The 23,651-nt window shown below is 44.2% G+C and overlaps 1 protein-coding gene across 1 annotated transcript in view; it reads left to right on the top strand.

The window, feature by feature from the left end:
* Sdc (Syndecan) overlaps positions 1–23,651 on the top strand; it is a 69,229-nt gene that overhangs the window by 766 nt on the left and 44,812 nt on the right. The window lies entirely within an intron of this gene.

Raw genomic sequence — 23,651 nt, 5'->3', positions numbered from 1 at the left:
GAAGTGCGCCGCTTTCGCGTTTATAGTAGAGTCGGCTCGCCGTTTTTTCTGTCTCTTTCTTTCTCTCTCCCGTGCGCGCGTGCGCTCTCTCTCTCTCTCTCTCTCATTCCTGTCCGCGGTTTAATTTTGAAAGAAACGCCGAAACGCGAACGAGCGAGAGACCTTTTTCAAATATCAATACGACCCGCCTTTGCTCCGGAATCGTTCAAAGCGATACAAAGCGACGTTCTCGCTTCTTTAAAGGGACCCGCGCCCGTTTACGATTCGAAAACAAACAAACGGTGTTTCGGAGCGATGTTTGTCAAATGAGCGCGCCGGGTTGGAAAGTGACGCGCGCTCTTTCTCTTTCTCTCTCTCTCTTTCTCTCCGCGAACTTTTGTTCCGGTAATAAGTAAACGTTCGCGCCGGCGGAGTTGCGCTAAAGATCGAGTTTATCCCCCTTCGATAACGTCGTAATGAGGGCCTCCGCGTTGTTGGCTTTGTTAATAGAAACTTGGGGAAAGAATTGGAAACAAGTTGGACGCGCGCGCAATCTTGGGCGATTCGCTAATGAGGATGAACGGGATTTTGGAAATTCAACGTTTAGCGCGCGATCTCCGAATGAACGGGCCGCGACAGACGCCAATTATCGTCGGTATCGCGTGTCCCGTGTTTATGTTTTTATCGCCAAAACACCCGCGGCCTGTACGTTAATTAGTAAGCGGGAATTCTATATCGCGGAAAACTCACCCCCGCGCGCGCGCGCGCTTTTTGCGGAATAATGGCCATTCTAATGATGGTCGCAGTGGTGTAATTCGTCGCCGGCAAAATACGCCAGCAAAATATTTGTAACGTTCCGCGCCGCCGGCCGGGGGGTTTTTTTGTGACATGCGTTGACTAATGGCCAGGATAACAATTTATAAAGGCGGCCCGCGGTATCGATTGAACAAGATATTCGACCAGTTTTATTGTCGCGATACGTTACGACGCGACGCTCGCTCGCGCGCGCGCGAAAATGTTTCGTCGAAAATAAAAGCGGAGCGCCGCGTTAGATTTTATCGTCCGCCGAGTGACGAGGGAGAAAGAGATCGTGATCGAAAAGAACAGCTTTGGGCTGATCGCGGAAAGGTCGAGAGGCGTAACGCGCTAAATTTCCGCCGAACCTCGCGTTCGCGCAACGATATTCGCCGGCTCGTTCTTTAGAGCCGTTCGAAAAATTCTCGTATCTCGTAACCCGAGATACGAGATTTCTCGCGGCGAGAAGGGTTCGCCTCTTCCTCCCGATCGCTTCGGTCCTCTCTCCGCCGACAAAAAAATATTGTCTCGCGCGAGAAACGCGCGGAATTCGGCGCGAATATATTTCGGAGGAGAGGCGGGGTCGGGGTTCTCTTCTCTTACGCTTTATCTCTCTCTCGGGCCGTGCCGAGCATAAATCCCGTGCACCGCGCTTACACGTAGCGTAGTTACATTTTACAATTGCCGCGAGGACCTTTAATGCAAGCGGCGGAAGAGGAGCAGAGAGGAGAAGCGAGAGAGACGGGCCGGGCCGGGCGTCCCGAAAGGCCGGCTGGTTTTAGCGGCCAATGAAATATCGCCGGTAATAATCTCGCTGTCTTCGCGCGGAAAATGCATACCTCGGTGCCGCGCGCCGCTTAGCCGTGAGAGGAGCTTATAAATATTCTTTCGTATCGCTGTCGCCGCCGCCCGTGCCGTCTCCGCCACGGGTCTTTAGGCGAGAAAGAATCGTTTCTTAATAGCGCGAGGCTCGTTACCGATTCTCTTTCGACGAGTGCTTCATCGAGTTGCCCGAAAATTGAAACTCCGTTGTACTCCCCTTTCTTCGTGTAATTATTTTAAGATAAATTGACGCATTTATACACTTTCAATATCGAATGCTACAATGTCTCCGCGAAGTTCTCTGTATTTGTTTTCCGTGAATTGTCAGCTCGCGAATAAATCGCCGTGTGTGTGTGTGTGTGTGTGCGCGCGCGCGCGTTAAATTGCTTCCCGGCTTCCAAACAAAGAAATGTCAATAGGTGACTGGGTTCGTTCCGCGAATCTCCGTTTCTTGTTATCGGAGAATGGATATACGAATAGCAGACGTCGTACGGTAAATAAAGACCCTCGCTCGACGATGAAACCTCGGCGCGGTTTTAAAACAACGCGACGAGTCCCGGCAGTCAGCTGACGGTAGATTTAATTTCGCGCGTATTATTCCGGGAAAAGTCGGAAGCTGCGCGCGCGCGCGCGTACGTCGACTTTGAACGAGCTTGAAAAACCATCTTGAGGATCTCGCTTTTCTCGCCGGAAGGAGCGCCGATACGGCACGACGACGATCCACGAGAACGACGGACATTAATGGCCTTTTACGGCGACGCCTGACCCGTCCGTCGTTAGATCGTGTCTCGCGGCTACTATACGTGTACTGGTCCGAGTCACGTACGTGCGCCGCCAGTGGATATGTGTGGGTATGAGGAGAACGAGGGCATATGTCTTTCGATACGACGGTGTCAACCGGCGTACACACGCCCGGTGTAAGTGTTGGCGCGGTGTTCGCTCCATCACGCCTTTCCTCCGCCGTGTATACGAGTCGATAATTGATAGACAGCAGGGACAACGGTGTCGCGTCGTCGTCATCATCGACTTCGCTCTCCACTCTCTCTCTCTCTCTCTGTGAGAGAGGAAGAAATTAAGTTTGATTAATATCGTAACGCGGTATCGGGACAGTTTTGTCGGGGAAAATTGCGGGCAATTGAGCGTCAAGTGGATTTTCGCGGTATCGATGACACGGTGGCACGGTCGCGTGGGCGTCTCGTTAATTATTCATCCCGCTGGTATCGTAGAATACGGGGCGATTAATGTAGAACTTCGCTAGATGCCTATTCATTTCGCTCCAGGGCAACTCCAAACGCTCCACGGTCCAAACTTGCTCCGTTTGCCGATGCGGGTAAATCGAGACGGATTCTATTTACCTTGGCGAGCCGCATTGTTCCCGCCTTCGGTTACGGTATAAATTTTACTTAATTACGTTAATGCGCTTCGAGAGACGACACCGTTGCCTGATACGCTACGCGACGAGAGAAGTGAACACATATTTGTTTCTCAACTAATATGTATAATTATATTAAAACGTTTACGTTGAAATTTTGCTCGCAATTCGCTCGCTTTTTCAAATATCGTTGGGGAAACTTTTTTTTACCTTCGCCAGTATCGCGTAGCGCCATTTCGTCAAGTTTCCAGAGTGGTTTAATTAATATTTGAACGTTATGTCTTCTACGTGTATCTCTCTCCCTTCCTTCCTCCGGGTATCCGCGTAGTTTGTGAGACAAGTCGTCGTTGGAGGAGGATGTCGCCTTATTTGGTCCGTTCGAGTACGTGAGGAGGAGACTTAATTCGTGCAACTTCTCGACGACGAATCCTGAATTTCGCGTAGAAGAATCGATTGCCTTGCCCAACAATGCATAAAGTTGAGTTATTCGTGGATATACACGTGTGTTTTTTAACTCCTTGACTGTTAACAACGGAAATATCCGCAAAAGAATAGCTAGTACTGTTCATGACGGAAAAATCCGCACATCCAAAAAAAGATACCTTTAACGGAGCAATTAGGACAGGCCCTATATCTTTATGTTTTTGGGATTGCTAAATTCAAATTTGAAATTAAAACTGCGAATTTTAAAATTTTGCTGGATTCAACATGGCGGACTAAAAATGCAAAAAATTATTTGTTTTGCATAAAAATTTATATTTAAAAGTTTTTGAAATCACTGATTTCAAATTTAAAATAAAAATTCAAGAAATTAAAATTGCAAATTCAATATAATGAGCAAAAAATTCAAAATATGGTTTAATTGCATAAAATGTTTTAAAGGGATTTTAAAGCCGCTGATTCCGTTTTTAAAATTAAAATTTATTAATTTCAAATGACGGATTTAATATGACGGTAAAAAAATTGCTTGGTTTACATAAAAATTAAATTATAAGAATTTTTATAAATATTTTTGCCATTTAAAATTGTGAAATTTTGGCCTAAGATTTAGATTTAGCGACTCAAAAAACCCTTAGAAAGCACACCTTTTTTATAATTTTACTAATTCTTTTGTCAATAGGATTTTTGGCCCACAAGCATTTTTTTCGCCTAACAGCCAAGGGGTTAATGTATTGCAAAATAGCGTTTTAAAAGGAAGAAGGAAATTGGAACGCACGTACCTATATTAATGGAAAGCATGCTGGTGTCTATAATTACACCTCGCAAGCTTTTAGAAACGATTGAATTGTGTGTTTTATCAAAACCGAGGAAGATAAGTACTTAACCGTTTTCTTTATAATATTTATCGCGCGATCTTTGAGGTTTCGTACGACAAGGTAGTTATTAAATGATTTTCGCTGCGCTTAACGATACGTTGGTTGGAAAAAGGATCGGGCAAGTGGGTCGGGCTTTATATCTCAAATAATCGCGGGGCTCGCGGCGGCACGCGACTAACGGGGAAAAGAGAAGCATCGGGAGGAAGGACGAGGAGGAGGAGGAGGAAATATCGGGGTCAGGCGGTAATTTTCGTATGAGATTTAAGTATTTTACGAGCGCCACCCATTAAAACGCCCCCGAGCAAAGCTCTCGAGAAATCTACGTTTTTCTCCCCATCGCGGCATCGGTCTATATTTCATACAAGTTCCCCGTGAATATGCATTCTAATAAGCATTCGCATAATGGTTTCTCTTTATGGATTTTCTTGAACGCGATGTGTACCTTGAATTTAACTATCGGTCGGACGGTCGGTCGGTCGGTCGGTCGGTCTTGTTCAATATTTCCATTATATTCCGGCTCGTGTGGATAGCATCACAATTCATATATTATATAATATTATATCAGCATGCGCGAGCACGTACACATGAATAAACGAAGATAATAAAAAGTAAATAGACGGTAAAGCAGCTTCTCAATAACGGGACATCGAACGAGAGAGTCCGTACGATACGTGGAGAGGGAGGATAAACCTTCGGGATCCTTTCTACATCCTCGTTACAGTGCATCCCATCACGCTTCGCCTCACTTCGGGTCTCCGCGTCTCGTCGACTTCCTTTGAGGACAAACTCGTATAACGATACCGTGTTTCTCGCGCGCGCACGCGATTGTAAAAAATAATTTTTATATATTGCGTGCGCGTTTCTTCACCTTGGAAATGGTATGCCCCGTCCGAGCGTCGAAACCACCGATGAAGGCGAGCCACATCAAAGGTCAGTTTAGGTAAAGGGCGTTATCGGATACTTACTTAGGAATTAATGTAACCGAAGTGCGCGCCGCTATGTACGCAACGCATACGTGTGACGAGTGCGGCGATCGAACGATGTAATTGCAACGATGAAAATTTACATTATACGAGTACGTAGATGTAAAAGCTAAATTATACCTCGTATAATAAATTAATGACATAATAATTAGCAATTACGAAGTTAATTAAAACCGCCTCATCCTTTTTCCCTATTTTATGCAAAACGAATTATTGAATAATGATGATAACTGCGTTTCATATTATATATATTTCTATACACCTGTATATATGTACCTATATTTATACTGTTTATAGTTTGTCGATGGTATCTATGCATTTTTTATGCGGTATTCAATAGACGTATCCCGGCGGTTTAATGTATTTCTAGCGTATAATTTGAGAAGCCATTTAAAGCTTCAGAGACAGCTTTCGCGACAAAAGGCCCTTAGGTTCATTGTCCTCCTCCGAGGACGAGTCATTTTCTTCGTGAACCTTACTCCGTTCTTGCCGTCATACTTTAATCTGCGGTTTCTGAAAGCTCCTTCTGCTTTCGGTTGAGGTCGGACTTTCGTGGATCTCGCTCGTTTCTTACACACACAGGTATAAGGATTGCCACAGTCCACGTCGCTTGGATTCGCAGTCTAAAAGTCGCCGGTAGTACCGGTAGAACCCTTCTACAATCCATGCCCTCCCCCTATCTCGGAAAGGGTGGCAGGGGCGCGCGCGAGCGTCTCGTGGAAATTGGCTCGTTACTCTTCAGTTTTCGCAGGCTTCCGAGCTCCTCGAGGGCCCCAAAAAAACTTTCATCCATCTTGCTCACGCTGTCGCACGGGCGACAAGCTTCCTTCCTGTATGCTTTTTCAGCTCTTCCTTTTGCGAGTTTTCGAGCTTTCCACAACGCGCGCGCATTCCTTACCTTCCGAGCTTGCAATTCCTCTTGGCGACGGGATGACGTTCGAGGGGCTATGACCCGTATTATGAAGAATCTTACCTTAAGCAAAGTACATCCATACTAAATTCTCTCTCTCTCTGACGGAAAAGAGGCTTCTAATAATACCTATCTGTGATTCAGTCGCAGGATCATTTTTACGCTGATTACGTTTGAGTTTTACGCTCGGCCACGACTCGTGTTTCGATAAAGCGGTCATCCAAAAGAATTCGCCTCCAATTTTGCTTGCAGAATTCCGAATGCGATGCCACGATGGCGAATAAAACAATCGCGCCGCTTTGATTTTAAATAATTTGCCCGAAACTAATGCAACGTGTGCCCAGACGCGCTTAATGCATATTTATGCGACAGATCCGGCGGGCGTTGCGTTTTGCATATCACCGGGCATCATCCTGTTCCTTTATCCGTTTATTGAGTCTGGTACATCAAGGGGCGGCTTTAAGCGTCCTTTGAGGGATGTCAAGATGCGAAATAATGAAACGGCCAACGTTAAGATGGATTAGAAAACGCCGTTCGACTTTCCTTCCCTGCGCCTATCTTTCATTTTCTTCACGCTGCTCTTCTTTCCATGTCAGAGAATGAAAAATTGGATCGCATCGATAATAACTGGCGCATAATCATTTTGATACTACTATTATTATACAATAATATTATTATACGAGATATTAATACAACTACTCTACATCCGTCTTTGTACATGGAAATCTTGAAACTTTATGCACTCGATACTTGTTCCGTGCATCGAGCTTCTTTTAAATAGTTCTTGCAGTTATATACTTATTCTCATTCAAATGTCTCACAACTCACAACAATCCTTCGGCAGATTAGCGGATTTCCTTGTTACGCTTCTCTTCTCCGTCGATTTCTAAATCCGACTGATAAAATTTGAGGATATATCGATACCGTCGTATTGCAGTCGACGGAATGTTTCAAGCATTTTCTATCGCGAATTCCAGGCTCTTCCTTTTTTCCCATCTCATTTTTTCCTCTTATTTTGTGCACGTATCTCGTCGGTTGCCAACTCAGGAATATACCTTGGAGTTTATATAGCTCTAATACACCGAGGAAATTCCTCGTTATACAGCGACTCGTTGTCGGCACTGGTATTATTATATCGGCAATAATTCCGATTCGCGGAGCTTTTCTCTCGCTCATTCAATTTCAATTCAGTTTAGCTTCTCTCTGTCTCTCTTTCTTTCTCTTTTTCATCTACTTCCTCTACTTTCCTACTTTCGTTTCTTCCTTCCCGTACCGCGACAGTCTGTCGCGCGGCACGACCGACAATTACTCGTATCTCTCCTTATGAAATCTAACCGCCTACGACCTTCCACTTCTAGATAAGGATAACTCGCTTCGGTGCACCGAGATTCTTCGAATTTTCTCAAGCGGAACAAAAACGGAGGAAGTGATTTTCGATCGCTTGGCGTAACGCCGAGACAAGTATGTTTCGGTATCATTTCATTTCGCTAAATGTTCCGTGGGCGATGAACCAAGATACACGTTCGTATATACGTGCAAAATTGTGTTGCCAGGCGAGTTTTCTCGTTCCGAGAACACGATAGCTTATTTGTTCTTTGTAACTAAAGTTTTATTTTACAACCGATTAGATTACATGTTTGTCATTATGGGGATAAGATATCACGCATTCTTGCATGCATATAAATATATTTATCTTGCACGCCGAAACGGACGGAATTTTTCTTCGCGCCGCCTCCGAAACTTGGTGAAATAATCGACGTTACGACCTCGGTTTTTCTTCAAAGTGGATGCTCCTTGTTTTAAGAGGACGGTTCCGGGATGCGCAAATATGCTTACTAGACAACCGGGCGAAACTTGTTGTTGAGTTCGCATTGTTATTCCGTGCAATTTAAATAAGAATTGAAAACTGAACTGCCGAAGTGCGCTCTTTCGCCAACTTCGCCATTGTAACGTAATTGCGAAATGCTGCCGGACAGGCAGTCGCGTTGTCGCCGTAAACTTTTCTTCCTCAACAGAGAATGCTCTCTCCCCTTTGTCCAGCCAGCGGATCGTCCATAAGATAGTTTTAAATTACTTTGGATCTCGGCAAACGCGCAGTAGTCAGATCTTAATTGGTTTTATGTCGGTCGCATACAAAATCGTTTTCTATATAGACTTATTTCATCGCGATCGCGATACAATCCACATATATACATATGTAGGCTGAAGGCTCTATGCATTTCTCTCGAGCTATTCAACGAACTATTGTAGAAGAACGTTTGACGGTTTCGAGAAAACGAGGCTAATCGCCTTTCTCTTGGACGCGCTCCATCCCGCAGCGCAGCTTGGAACGTCCGATATAAGTCTCGTCTCGAGAGTTGAACATCCATGTTTGGTCCAGTCTACCTACCTCTATCCCTCTCTGCGAGCACTGGTGCACCCACTCGCGCCCACGCGTGGAAAGTCGTCGCGTCGTGTTGCGTAAACACGTTACGTGCGTTTAACGCGCGCATACATGTACAACGGGCGAGCAAGTTGGTGACCCTCGGAAAGGGAATCGAGACAGCCAGCGCGCACTTACTAACGGTATCGTACTCCAGGCTCTTTGGAAGCTACAGACGCCCGAATAATTAACGTTACGGCATATGCGACGAGCACGAGTTGCACACGCGCGAATGCTCGCGATTGCAAATTAAAGTAACGTCGTTTTCCTGTGAAATTTCGTTTGGCAGGAAGCTCCATTTTCTCCATTTTATTTTACGGCCCTTTTTTACTTGACATTATAACTATAAGTCATGTTAAATCGATGCGGCTAATAATAATCTATGCGCGACCTCGCTGTGACGCGAATTCATTAAAGTTGATGTAATGCATGCGATGACTAACTGTGATGACTGTGCCTTAACGACTAACAAATAAGTGAACTGTGATCACTGTGATCATCATCAAGCTATGCACTCATCCATCTTGTGGTTTCCACACGGTGATTTCACGAATTCCTTTGTCGCATTACGGAGTAAAGAGCGTTTATAAATTTGCTACTCGTATACAATGACGTTATTTGTATTTTACGATATATTTAAACGCGACGGTTATATTTCGAACGCGATGCGAGTCTACCGGAAGAGATCCGGTCGATACGTGGGTGAATCTTCTCGCTTCAACGGCCACACCTTGCCTAACAATAAGCTGGACACGCGAGAGAGAAGAGCTGCACGCATTAATTAAATTAAATACATTTAGATGATTGAAGACACAGGCCGTTTTTTATTACACGGATGTACATGTGCGCTAAAATTTTAATTTCGCTGTTCTTATTTCCGCGGCGAGGGTCAGGCGCTCTAAAATATTTTGTGTCTAAATAAAAGAAAGCGCGCGTCCACGTCGCGGAGGATGCCGGGGCTGCACCCTCGGCGCGATTTTAAGCGCGCGCAATATGTTTTGACGAGAGATTAACGAGACTGTCTCCCGCACATTCCTGCCGTACATAGGGAAGGCTCGTTACACGAATACTCTCCGGCTTCCTCCATTTCTCTCGTCATCCCGTCGTCGCGCTCCCTCTCCTCCCATTTCTCTCTTTAACTTTTGCCCGCTCCTCCATATTCCATTCCGGAGTTTCCGTTCCTCTACAACCTTTCCCCTTTGTCACGTACACCCACGGATATAATTAATTTCAGTGTATCTCTGGAGCGCGGGGAGGACGGGCGGGTGAGTTAGGATGCGTATTGTTCCTCGACTCTTTCATCCTTTGTGCCCTTTGACAAGATCCTCGAATCAAGGACTCTAGAACCGTAAGGCGAAATGAGTGTACGAGTCAAGAGGACCATATCGCAGTCACAGTCTCGTACCCGATTATCGCTCGCGCCGCTTACCATGCGGAATTGCGTTTTATTGAATCGCTCCTTCTTCTCTCTCCTTCCGGCGTCCTTCTTGCGTCCTCTCTTGCGCGAGTTCCGCGAGGTTTATGCAGTTACCGGCGCCCTACGCGCGACAAACTCTCGATGAAGTTGCCGAGAACTGTCGTAATGTCGTTTGCCAACGCGAACTTACGGCGCGGCGTCGCGGGCGTTTCTTCTGATTCCGTCGTTTAATGCAGCCGACACCCACCTCGCTTCGCTACGCTTTGTCAAACCCTCGTGAAAAAAAAAAAATGGTAATGGCCCGAGGCGTAAACGCAAAATAGTCTGAGACACTTGCGAACGGAATCGCTTGGTCGTGGTATACACGACGCGGAGGCGGCGCCGGCGGTATGGGCAGGCTTCATGAATTATGCCGTTATGCGATGTCGTATAGTTATCTGCCGGTGTCTCTCGTAATATCGCGCTTTATTTTATTCCACGGTCCGTCAGTCAGCATGAGTGCTTTCCCCGGTACTTGAACGGGTCCCCCTCTCCTTATCCTCCGTCACACTTTCTCCACTTCGCCCTATGTATGTTTTATTATTACCCGAGGCTATTATGCGAGACGAATTTTCCAGACGGCGTCGCGGATTTAAAGCGAAGCGTGTACATATGAATTTTCCACAAACTACCGAGATCCCAGTTCTTTTAGACGTATGTACGGCCTCCTGATTTGTGCAAGGATCTTACCATGATCTTACGTATGTAAAACTCGTGCTTACGCGAGGATATGTGTCGAGGTTCTTACTCGAATTCGTTCCAACTCTGCGAGGATATTTAATGCGAGATCTTCGTACTTCGTACACGCCAGACTCTCGTGATCTAAACTCTAAACGGTCGATCTATTCGCCTTAGAGCCGATAAACCCTTCTCCGTCTCTCCTGTTCCGTCTCGGTTGACTTTTTTTCAGCGCTGAATTTAATGATTTGAATACAGTCGGTCGTAACAGACCACTAATTCAGCATGCACCGACTGACCGGCACAACGGTCTCGTTCAGACGCAGTGTTGACCTTCGCGAAGCTAGCTGAGAAACTAATACCCTTTTTTTTTCTGAGAGAGAGAACGAGCTTGTGCGGTAGCTTGCGCGGAAACGTGTCCTGCATTAATGATGCATTTTGCATTTTATGACTTGTGGAAGAAGAGAATGCTCGACTGGCTCGTGAACATAATTTTCAACGCGAATAACAAGCGTTTTTTCTTCTTCCGACGTCTTAAAAATCGTTTTTTGATAAATTTAAGATCATTTAAAGTCCCATTAGCAGAATCGCATTATTTAGAGAACATTGGTATTCTATCGGCGTGAGAAATTATTTATGTCTCCCAATCCGATAATAACGTAACGCGAAATAATATCGGTCGAGTGCCGGATACTACGAATGAAATATTCTTGCAAATAGGATAATCCGAGTGGAATGAATCGGGTGTGGATCGAACGTATTTTTCGTGTATATCCACGAGCGAGAGAGGACTCAATTTTTTGATATCGATATTTGCATAACCCAATACACATCTTATTGATCAATCGCGCGGAAAAGCTTCGCTCTCCTCTCGTTCACCCGCGGGAGAACTCGCAATTATGTAATGGTCCACGTCAAGTACCATCGATAATGGATGGAATCCAGCGATTGTCGGGAAATCAGATCGTCGAACGTGATTGAGCATTCGAGAAGAATCGCGTCCGGCTGTCGCCCATTAATTTATCGAACGTAAAGGCACCTAACTTACGACGCGATAGTCGAAATTGTAAGAAGACAGCGATTTGAGTGTACAGTACGCGCACTAACGATCTCGCGACTTCGTCGGCAAATTCGAGAAATTCACGAGTGTGTCGCTTTCGAAAAGTAAGAGAGAGAGAGAGAGAGAGAGAGAGAGAGAGAAGTTTGTCCAACGTTTCCCGTTAAGTAACAAACAAAACGCTAAGGTTCCGAGCGACTTGGAAACTTTGGCGCACGAATCCGTACTTTGCACTCGCTTTGCTTCTTCGTTTCTCGCCAGAAGAGGATAATTAGGCGAAACGACGAGGAGGAAACGGCGAATGAGGGGACAGGACGAGCGTAACGGGTAAGACAAAATCGCTTCGCATATATTTTAACTTCAAAAGACGCGCGACACGGCGAAGGTAACTGCGAAGATACAACAAGGCGGAAACTAGGTACGGGCTCCGGGACTTGGTGGAATATCGCCGCGCAAATATTGTCGGAATAGTCGAAAAATCGGAAATGGAACGAGCAATGCCGGATTTGTGAAAACGTGCTCCGGTGCTCTCGCGAACTTCGGGAAAGGATTACGTGAAAAATGCATGACGTTACAATCGTTTTCGCGATGCGGACGGGACCGGTCGCTTTTCTCCTTTGGGAGAGCCGCGCGTTCTTTTTCCCCAACCCGATTTCCGCTTCACCGATCCGTGCGATAATTATCAGAGGGACGAGGCAATGCGCGGCGACGAAGGGAGGTCGAAAGGTAAGGGGGGCGGAAAATGAATTCGTATGCGTGGTAAGGGCGTACGCCGGCGCCACCGCCGCCGCCGCCGCCGAAGAGATATTGATAGAGCCGGTGCAGTTATTGGGAAAACGTGCCTCTCAATATTGCAGTCTATAATTGAACGCCATTGCCACGTCAACGGAAATAGAATAGAAATTGCTATGGAAATGGCTGCGCCGCGCCGTGCCGCGCCACGCCGCGCCGCGCGCCGGCTCGTCCTTCTTCGATTAAGTGCAAGCGCGCTCGCGGCGGCCAGGTCGACTGCCGTGCTATCGGCCTATCCAAACTTGTGCAATTTTTATAATAATGTTAGAGGCGTAATGCGTCCGCCATATATGCGGCGAAACTTTAGAAGGCCATTTTTCAGCGCCGCCGTAAGAAGGTTTCGCGACCTTGTAAGATTTTAAAGCGATCTTTAGGTATGTTCTCTGTCTTTTTTTTTTAACTTTTTATCTACGTCCATATTTCATATCGATTTCTCTTTTTCTGTTTTAGGTAAGTCAACATTTTACGTGGAAGGAAAATCAAATTTTCTTCATGGCATATCCGAGCAGAAAACGTGAGTAGCGGTCATTAACCTTCCGTCTGTATACGTTTTTTTGCACCCTCGCGCCTCGGAGTGTATACGTGGGTCTGTCACATTTGACGCTTATAGTTTTCCCTACTTTAAAGTATTTTAAAAAATCTGAAAAAATTCACAAAGTCTGTCTACATTGTAGTTGACGATTTTATAGTCATTTTGATAATCATCGTTTATTTAATATTTTCTAGTAGGCTCGTAAGTTTTACAGTTACGAGTAGATAATATTTTGGCTCGGACGCCATAGACCCACGTATACAGACGGAGGGTTAAGAGCCATGTTTGCACTACGCCACTGCCGTAACGATATTTTACATGCAATTTAAACCGTTGTTTACGAATAAAAATTGCTAACTGGTGATAAAATTTAACGACAGAACGTTGCGATTCACCCCGAAAATGCATCGCGTCGGCCGACGGCGGTTGATCGGGGAAAATTCGCCGGTCGCGGATGAAAAACTGGCGGCATCGTAGCCATTGGCTGTAAACAAAACATAGAGATAATTCGTTTCGTCATCCGCGATCCATGCTACCGATATATCACCAATTTTTTTACGAAGTGCCATCGATCTGTAATTCTATCGGTGTAACAATGATATTCGTCCACACCGATAGACGCATTTTTTTTTTTAAGCACAGGAAAGCGGGCGCGACTAAATGTATCGCGCGGGTGTAACAGGAGTTATAAAACGTTATAATTAAGTTATATTTAATCTGTTTACATCTTTCTCTACGAAACGGGAAATGTATATCTGTATCTTAGAGGTAAAGGATCGTATCTCCAGTTTTTGTCAAAATGTACTTTTCAATATAACAGGAGCTTAAATTGTATAATGGTAAAGCGTCTTATGTCTATTATTACTAGTTTATAAGATATAACGTTTAGAAAAAGTCATATTTAAAGTTTTAATGCCTAATTTTTAAAACAGGTACAGCGTGTTGGCAGTTGTACTATTAAATATGTCAGAGTTAAATTACTTTATTAAAAACTTAATAAATCAAGTTGCTACTTTTATTTCACATCTAAAAAATATATTATTTTCCTATTTAAAACTTTAAACCTTGTTTTCTCGAAATGTTCAGAAATGGACATACGATCCTCTATCTCTAAGGTACAGATGGATATATATAAGAATTCTTTCGCGCGTGTCTGTGATGCTTTTAATGCACATTATTTCGTTGTCATGAGTAACGAAATCGCCTTATCCGGCCTTCCTGGCCCCTCTCGCTTTATTTCTCCCTTTCGTCCGCTTTCGGTCGTAAAATTGTTCCGCCAAAGTGGTCCGCGGCAGTTTACCGAACGATCGTAACTGCTTACCTCGGCTCGAGAATTTTCCATCGACGGGGGAGGATGCATAGTGGAAGTACTCGTCCTCTCCGTTCGATACTTTACCGCGAGAGTCCATGCGATTATCGTTTTTCTCGGTCGAATAGACCAGTCAACCGTCGGGTCGGGTCCTTCCGTTTCACTCCAAGATCCCTCAAGAGGAAGGAAAATTCGAAATAAGCGCGAGGGAAAAAACGAGCGCGACCGGAATATGCAGCGTCGAGAAAGGAAAATTTCCGCTTCGCGTTGCGCTGCGAGGGGCTTCGCCGACGGAGACTAACGCGCGGAATTGAATTCGTTCTTTTGCCTCCTTCAAGATGAGATTTCGTTCCGTTCTCGACATTCGAAGAGTTCGAAGGTAAGAGGATCTTTCGGGCGAGCTTTCTCGCACTATTTTTCTTGCTTAATAGCGGCGCGTTATTCTCGCTGCGATGTTGAATAGTGGATGCATCTCCACTTATCTCGCACTTTAATTCAACATTTAACAAATCTTGCAACCATTCTTACTGGAGGTTTAAGGCTGTGGCACATAGAAAAACTTAAGCAGTAAAACTTAAAGGCCATTGCACGTAACAAAGATTTAGCCATAATCGTAAGGCCGTAAGAAAATAAACCAATCACAGTCGATTTAGTCTCCTCGCGCTCGAAGAATAATCAAGTGTGATTGGTCTACTTTCTTACGGCCTTACGATTAAAACTAAAACTTTGTTACGTGCAATGGCCTTAAATTTTTCTATGTGCCACGGCCTTTAGAGTTGCACATCTGAGATAATCGAGTGTCGATAATTTAATATTGTTTGGTAATGGTAAGATACGCGATTGTTAAAAAGATATAAAAGAGGGAGAAGAATATGATGGGGAAATCGTGAATGAAACCGGATTGGCAGTGATAATATTCCTTTATCTGTCGGCCGGTGCGACCTAGATTAATTCAAGCGACCGGAGTAAACGCCAATATCGAAGAATCTCTTCGTCGGGGTCGGGCGAGGTCGCCGTGGAGACGCGGCAAATCGAATGCGCATTTATATTGCTCGTACATTGCGGAGTTTCCAAGAATTTCCCATTTTACGTGCGATCTTTAATTGACTTCGCTTGCATTTCATAATACAATTTGTGTCGGCGTTATTTATGCACGAACGCGCGTAGACGTGTTTGTACATGTGTGTGTGTGTGTGTGTGTGTGTGTGTGTGTGTGTGTGTGTGTGTGTGTGTGTGTGTGTGTGTGTCCGTGTGTGCGCGCGCGCATGCACAAACGGATACATGGGAGGGCGCAAAGTTTATCTCGGCGCACCAAGTTTTTAGCGAAATCAGAAAGTGTCGCCAGCGATTTCGCGAGATTTATACGACTTGCCCTGCGTTTGACGTCGCTTAAGTTATTTTTGATAGCAGATTACGGGCAAATTACGAAACGATCCGCAACGATTTATTGGAATAGAATAACGTCGATTACGCTTTCGCGAAGTATCGTGGAACTTGCGTACATACTTGAATCGTTATTATTAAATCTTGTAGATTGACGACATTACTATGATGTTGGCGTGGAAATCTTTAAATTATCCGTGTATACTTGGTATTATGGACCGCGATAGTCAAGTTATCGGAGTGCTTTACTTTCAATTTATAACGGGCTTTCCCACGGCTGAGACCAGTTTTGCTCGTTCGTTAATCGCGGGGTTCATTTAATTACGACGAAATGTTAAACTTGGACGTAATTAGGAGGACTGTGCCACTTGCACGGCGACGCTTCTATCCCTGTTTGTTTTCTTCGTTTGGTATATTACACAGTTCGAGTCGCGGTTTATTTACTTTTGGAAAGTCTGCGGAAATGTCGTCCCTCTTTTTCTTTGTAGATTTAAAATGGAATTTTCAATCTCTCCGTAGAGATTTCTATAGAGACAGACGCCTCGGAGTATTTCATAAAAGACGCATTTTTATATACTTTTGCTTTCCTATAGTGAGTGCCCGGGCAACTCGGTTGACGACCTGGTCGCTATTAAAAATGCAGATTTTTAGATTCTCATATTTTATACGTAGGACATGATTTCTAAGATCTCTATATAGATACGTATAGGACGTTTTAGGTTCCTGGAAAATTAGATCTCTGGGTCTTGGAGCTGTGTTGATCGCTGTCGGTACATCTTTTTTAGCGCAATCAATACGCAAGCGCACGAAAGCACGCATTTTGCGGTATCCCGTCAACGGGATATCTGCGATTCTGGGGTAGAAGGCATTCGGCATCACGTATGCGCATGATTGCATTCGATGGCGCAATGTGGCCCGAGGTATTCCGATATTAGAACGGCAATGAATTAATAAAGGGCAATCCGCCCGTTAAATATAAGGGAGACCCAATTTCTTTTCCTTCGAACATCTATTTACGTTCTCTCAAGATTAATAAGGTGAATTCAATCCGCATCGAGTATGAAGATGTCCTTATTACGTGTTTCGTTAGAGATAGCCGCTAATTAATAGTCGACGCGCGACGTACGAGTTATCTGGAATAGTCTAGTCGATATTATCCAGAGAATATATACCGCTTATTCGTGCCATGTATCGTGCCGAATCTTCATCTTGCCGCGGGCGATTCTACGATCCTTGGTACAAGTTATTTGTCGGAACATATTGCGCGTGACTGGCGACCGCTATTCGCAGAGTCTCGCCGGCAACCAAGCCGTAGACGTAGACCAAGCCGGGCGATTTTCATTTAGACTTCCGGCCTGCGTCCCGGACTCGGCAGGAATTCCGCCGCCGTTGCCCCTGGAATTTATTGTAAACGGAAATATTTCTGAGACGCGACGCGAGGATATTAATTCCCCGGGGACGCACCGTTAATGCGTTCGTAAATGTGTCCCGTATGCGCCGCAGTTGATTACCAATAACGTTTCGCTGCTAGTTGTATTTTATCTTGCGGTAATTAATATTACGAGTCGACATAATCCACTACACGCGAAGCAATAAACGATTTCGCGGCGTATATGTGTATGCGTATCATAACAACCGGCGGGCAAATTATTTACGAAAACACTTGCGAATCTGTGCTACGTTCGGCAATAATTTGATATCGACGTGGCGGGTTTAACAACGCCTACTAATTAAATTAAGGTGGTCATTTGCGCGAGATAATACGATACACTCTCAGATACGAAATGTTTTAAACATACTAGATGCTTTTAGGAAATTAAATGTCTTAAGTAGATATGTGTATACGTACGTGTATGTGTATATATGTATATAAAATTTAACGCACCGAAGTAATTTGTTCAAGACCATTTTCCGATTTACTTTATGAAATGAGATTTATTTTAGGAAAGTGTGAAAAGAGAGCAAGATAGATCGATTGCATTAGCATCCGAAGCCCTCGTACACATCTGTGGCTTCCACGCGCTGTGGCTGCATAAGATGCATTTTTCATTTAGATTCGTACGCTTTCTCGTGGCATTCCGGCTAGTCGAATTCTCTCGCATTCCGCGATTTTCCCCGCGCGTAAAACGAATTGAAAAGCACAATTCTCCCGCGAGTGGAATTATCCGAAAGGCATTATCGATTTTTGAACATCCCCGAGTCGAGTGAGTGGCGAAAATTTTTACGTCTATTCATACGCATTTAATACGAAAACGCCTCGATTGGCGTACGCGTATACGATACTTTTTTTCCCCCTCTGAAAAATTCAACTCGCACGTCGGCGTTGTATCGGTTTCAAGTATAGGTACATAAAATAATCGTCGTGAGAGTTTGCGACGACGGACGCCAGAATTATTCCCGGTACGAGGATAAAAATTAAAATCTCGCGGAAACGCTCGGCAATATTGAATAAACGGTCGCGCGAGAATCATCGCGACGCGTTGAGGAAGAGCACTGCAACTACGGTGGATGACGACGACGACAACTATGACGGGCGACGAGCGACGAGGAGTAAGAGGGGCGATTAATTTTCTTGCTATCTACTCCACCTTTACTCCTCGACCTCCCGGGAGCCTCCTTTTATACCTTCCCCCTTTTTCGTTTACCTACTCTCCCTCGTGCAAACGTCAACTCTCATTCTTTACCGTCCCGCTCTTTAAAACCGATAAACACATTTGCTCGGGGACCTTCTTGGCCCGACGATTACCCGGGAATGCGTCTACGTAATGCGATAACGGATTAAATTCAGTGGGAAAAGCCTGGTAACGATCAAAGTGCGCGTCTCTGAGAAAGTTTATTAATAGCGACGTAAAGAACCGTGAACGTTTGGAGCGTCTGAATATTTATATATTCAGATTTTGTTATCTGTGACGTGATTTAAAATACGAGACCAATACCAAGATGAGCGAGTACATTCCCGACTTATCGTTATCGACTTATTTTACAAACATTGTAATTATCGGTCCGGAGTCAGTGATTTCCCCCGGATGATTTCTTTAGAATTTTATCGACAGATCGATCATCGTCTATCGCCGTTAAAAGACAGCATGTATAGGAGGGTGAGAAGAAAACGAAACGAAAGGCGTGTCACCTTTCACCGGCACTCCGCCGCTACGCAGAAAGGGCGCGGTGCAAAAAGGTCCATTAGTATCTGCGACAGAAAGGCCATCTTTTACGATTATTTATTTTATCTTTTTCTGCTTCTCGTTTAATTTTCGTTTAATGAAACTCAAATCGCACGCGATTTCTCGATCGATCGCTCGGACGATTTCAGCGAGCGATTTTCGCGAAGACTGTGCGGGAGGTTCGCGCTCGTTTTCCTCAAAGGAAAACTTTCCGCCGGTAAAAGACAGAGGTCGAGTGTCGAGAGTCATTGCCATTCGATCGAAATTGAAAGATCGCGCGAGGTTATCGCTCCCTGGGCCGTCCGTTTTGTTTCACTGCGTGTACATGGCTCGGTTCTGCGTTTGCCGCGTAAGAAGCACTCAACTTGGTTCGTGCGTTCTCTTACGGCCACCCACTTACAGCCTTAAATATATTTACTTAGCACGGCCAGCCCGTACCTGTCCACCAACACTCGAGTACGCCCAACACGCGTACCCATACTACCTACTACCCTGCATTCGCTGCAACGCTGCATCTCGTCGTCGTACACACATACAGGCGCACGCAGGTGGCCACTTATGTACCTGAATACGGCTACGGCTACGTGGCGTATCCCTGGAGAGCCATCGGCCATCCGACAGCTATGATCCGTTCAACGTCTCCTCGTGCACGGAAAGCACGCCATTTCAGTGACAATATCGGTGCAATCGCTGCGGGAATGTGATTTTAAAATGGATCAATTCAAACGGACATCGGGAATAACGTGATAATTCACCACGCGATATATGTATATATCATTGTTTTCGAGAGGGCATCAATTATTCAAATTAATCGTGTTATTTCCTATCTACGTGAGATTCTCGTGGATATCCGATGGCCTTGCGAACGCGAACGTAACTTTCCAGACGCGCCGCGCCGCGCCGCCGCGGTTTCTCCTTCGAGCACGAATAAGCTCTTGTAAACGCAAGCATCCGAAGTCTATCACAAACGCAGGATCCCTCGTAAGGCAAAGCCCTTAGACCGTCTAGCTCGCTTTACGATAGAGAGCAGCCTGCCTCCGCAAAGCTGTACGAAGTTACGGCGCTCCCGCTACTCGCCGCGCCGCGCCGGCGAGAGCCTGTGGACCCTCTCAGAACCGGTCTTACTACACCGCCTTGTTATACCGATCGTTTCTCCGGTACCTTATAGATCGTCCGTGAGCTCCACTGTCGAAGAAGACGCCACACGCATTTCTTTAGCGACTGAACCCAGCCGCTTCGCGGAAAACCCCGTCACAAAATCCAATCGGATAACTGGACAACCGGATGATTCGAGCGATTTACGAGAAACGATTTATGCGATTAATATCGCCCAATGTCTTAACAAGATATTCAACCGTCAATATTTTATGTAGTGTAATATTATGTGATTATATATAGTCTTTATAGTTCTTCAATATGAAGATAAAGTGAAAAGAAGGAATTTTTTAACATAACATGATTCTCCAATGTTATTGTAATACATTCTATGATTAAAAGAGAAAGATTATATAAAAGAGGTTTTGCTACGTCTATTATTTTTCTGTTTTCGTTAAATTTCTAGTGCTTTCAAAGTATTTTGTCTTTAGCGAATGGCCTCAGATACATCACGCCAGGTTGCAGACACTTGCAAATTACGTTCACGTGCATTATACATACATTTAACGCATGTGCCACGTGTGTCTCTAATGCATCGAGTCGTCGAGATATCCGATTAGCGCGACGAGACTGGCGGAACCTCGCAGAATGCTTACGAATTCCCGCGACGGATTTCACAGTATTGTAACTAGGTATCGAATAGGACGGAAAGGTGATTCGAGTCGTTGAATAACGCATGAGTGTCGGTGCCCTGAAATGGCAATCGATACCTTACTTTACGTTTAACGCATTAATAACGACACACCGATACGTCCTATTATATAAATTTTTTATTCGCGCGCTTAACACCCCCGCTAGACTTTAGAAAGATGCAGCGGAATAACGTACAAAAGCTCGCGACTATTGTAAGCGTATCGCGCTAGCGGAGGGAGATATCCGATTAGCGGAGGTAGCGAGCCGCGCAAAATCTTGTTGAAACTTTCCTCCCGCGTTGATCTTCCGGTATCTTACGTACGTGTGCGGGCGGCGCGCCTACGTAAATATTTACATCCCTATACGGCGAAGTCTCTCGTTGCCGGTAAGATTTTCGTCTGCCAGCGCGAGAAATCGGAAAATTATACGGTGAATTTGGTAGCCATGCATCTTATGTTCGACGCGCGTGCCCTCGGCTAGTCTCGAGATACACACATAAGAGTCCGGTCGCTATGCAAAGCCCTCCATGACAATGTATCTCTTCCCTCTCATAAAACCCTTGTGTAAATTCACACGGACGAATTCACGAACGATACGTTATTCTTCTTTGAAACGTGTTTAAAGATAGATTAAAACCGCATAATCGCTAGATAGCGAGTATTATAGACTGTAGTCGGTGGCCGCGTCTTCTTCTCCTTTCTTTTCTTTCTTTTTTCTGGCGTGCATTTACGAGCGTTCGTCTAGTACCGTATGAGTCAATATAAGACTTTTTTTTTTTTTTTTTTTTTTAAGAAAAACCTTTTTTTATGCACATATTCTAGACACTTGTTTAATATACTGGTTTTATATTGTTACTTTTTATTTGATTATGTGTCAATTTATTGATAATGTAAACAATTCAAGGTTTGACTTTAGTCAAAGCTCTTATGATACACGGTGTGTCGCGGCGTTGTCACATGTTCATACAGCTGATCGAAAGACCGACTAGAAACGCGACAATTCATCAAGTTTTGATTTTTTGGACTTATTAGACGTCAACGTCGTTTTGTTTTATACTTAACAAATGCTAGAAGAATCAGACAATATCTATTATTTTCAGTTTTTTGAACTTTTTCTTTACAGATAGTAAGTAAAATTCTCGAAAAATGTACGTTTTCGGTACAATAAAACCTATGTTGACACTGCGCAGACACCGTAGAGGTTTTAAGGTATATACAATCGAGTTTTTACTTATGATTCCCACGGAAATGCGAAAAAAATTGTAACAGTTCCAGCCTACGTAAGTATAGAAATCACTTTTTGAAATCTTAAAGATGATACATGAATTTTTATAGATTTTTTGTAAATCAGAAACGCTTTCAAAAATCTTTTGAACTTAAAAGTTCCAGGGTGTCCGGCAGTGTTGAGCAAAATTTATTCTGAGTAACGAATAAAAAATAACGAATAAAATAAATGTATTCGTTATTCGCGAATAACGAATAATTTAATTATTCGTTATTCGAAATAGACGAATCACGACTAATTTATTCGTAATTCGTAATATTTATTCGAGAATGTATAACGAATAAACATGCTTTATTGTGAATAATTTTAATAATAATAATTCAATCAACGAATAAAAAACAACGAATAACAAATTATTCGTTATTTGTAATCGAATAAAAATTTATTCGATTAATGTACAACACTCGTGTCCGGAGTGCTCCAAAAACAGTGTCTGCGCAGCGTTTAAAATACCTCGACTTTGAGATTTAATATCTCAAAAACTAGACGCTGAATCTTCTCAAAATTAAAAATTCAAGGGTTTAGGTTGGTCAATTTAGATTTTCTTTATAACATATTTTTAATTGAGATTTTTTTCTTTAACATGCTCTGGCCGAATCACCTTAAGCCGTGCTGTGATCTCCTCTCTTTTTCGTTACAGGTATAGTAAATCGAGTTGACCCCTTGAACTTTGTAACTTTGTTGGGAGTTTACTTGAATTAGCCGTAACCGCCGCGCCAAGACTTCCTCTTTCGAGTGCACGACTTCTTCGCCGCATTGTATTTAATTTCCTGTCGACCAGCGTCGCTCAGCAGCATCTTTTTGCATGGCGTAACAGCGAGGAAGGGGGGGGAAGGAACTATAACCGCGTAAATATGACCTACGATAGTAAGAAACGTGTTTAATTTCCTGTTTAGCCACATGACATTTCTGCAACATTTCTTTCGACTTCTGCTCGAGGACGTCGCGTCTAAGGATCTACCCGCGGCATTTCTTCCACGGATCGAATATTCGGCGGGGAGATATTTATGTATATTCGATCAGGTCGCGCTTTTCCTTAGCTATATACCGAAAAGAATTGCGGGGAGCGTATATAAGCGGTCGACGTTGTTGATTCGAGATCCGTTTGTTATCTTTTTCCGAAAGAGAGATCGGCGCTATCAAGAGTTCGGCCACCTTTGACTCTCACGCGATATAAGGTAAAGTAATTTATTCGCACGATAACACGTCGATGACATTTCGCAAAATTTTACCGAGTTGTTTGTCAGCCCGTCGAACCGTCATAACGATATTAAGTGCACTGATATTATGATGTTACACATGTGCGCATTATAATAATCTTGCATTTGAAAATAATATACAGAGTATTGCGTTTCAAAGCCGCGCGTATGTGTCTCGATGACACATTTGTATCTACAATACGTGCACGCGGTACGCGCGGCTATGCATAATTATGAAATACGACACGGTGATTTAATTAATTCGCGTAACATTCGCGCATACAAAGTTTCCAAGATGCTTACGCGCGTGCACATGTGCATGACGGCGCCTAATATGCGCATTTCTGGGAGACGGCGCGTCGGAGCGGGTGTATGTTGCCGTTATGAGACAATTTGGCGTTTTAAATGGT

The sequence above is a fragment of the Temnothorax nylanderi genome, unplaced genomic scaffold (assembly GCF_030848795.1).
Source record: "Temnothorax nylanderi isolate EJ_2023f unplaced genomic scaffold, tnyl_v1.0 TNYL_tig0091_pilon, whole genome shotgun sequence".
Classification (NCBI taxonomy): Eukaryota; Metazoa; Arthropoda; class Insecta; order Hymenoptera; family Formicidae; genus Temnothorax; species Temnothorax nylanderi.
Note: the sequence above shows the minus strand (reverse complement) of the source record. Positions and strands in the feature narration are given on the sequence as shown.